Here is a 757-nt window from a genome sequence, read left to right on the forward strand (position 1 = left end):
ATAGACAGTTTTGTTATAAGACTGGAAGGTAGCCCAGGCAGCTCTTTAGTCTGCAGAAGGGAAGGTGACCTTGAGCTGAGGAGCCTCCAGCCTTAAATTCTGATCTTCCCCACCTAGTGTCAAGAAGCCAATCATAAAAGAATTCAGGGGTCTGACCAACCAGAGGGCCCTACCTGGTGTCTGGGCTGAGGTAGGTGCCCTAACAGGCTCTCCTGGCAGTCCCCACCCGGGCTGTTAACGTCCTGTTCATCCAATCAAATCCTCAGGGTTGTGATTTAACTGTGTTTACCAGAGGACTTCTCCAATACAAAAAAAAAAAAAGTTCAGAGTTCCCGAAGCTTCCGAAACCAAACGTAGGAAGGCTCCTAGAAATTGGTGTTCCTGGAGAAGGCACAGTGTCTCCACCCCTTCCCAGAAGCCCTGCCCTCTGTCCCTTATCTAGATTCTCTGTGGTGAATTAGAGTTAGCTTTGCCCGGGTTCTTCGCGTTAGTGACTGGAGGGTACCCAAGGAGGGCAGCTGTGAGAAGAGGAAACCTGGGGCTCTGCCTGGCATCAACCAAGCACCACGGGCAGACTGAACTGAGTTTGTGGACAACCTGCGTGGTCCACTGTAAAATCAGTTTCCTGCTGTGTGGGCATCTGGTGTCCAAAGCACAGCCTTGAGACATCAATTTATCGGGAGAAATTACATTTGAAGTCGGCATTTCCTTGTGTCCCCAGAAAGGACTTTAATTTTTTTGTTTTTGTTTGTTTTTT

Source organism: Microtus ochrogaster, chromosome 10 (assembly GCF_000317375.1).
Source record: "Microtus ochrogaster isolate Prairie Vole_2 chromosome 10, MicOch1.0, whole genome shotgun sequence".
Taxonomy (NCBI): domain Eukaryota; kingdom Metazoa; phylum Chordata; class Mammalia; order Rodentia; family Cricetidae; genus Microtus; species Microtus ochrogaster.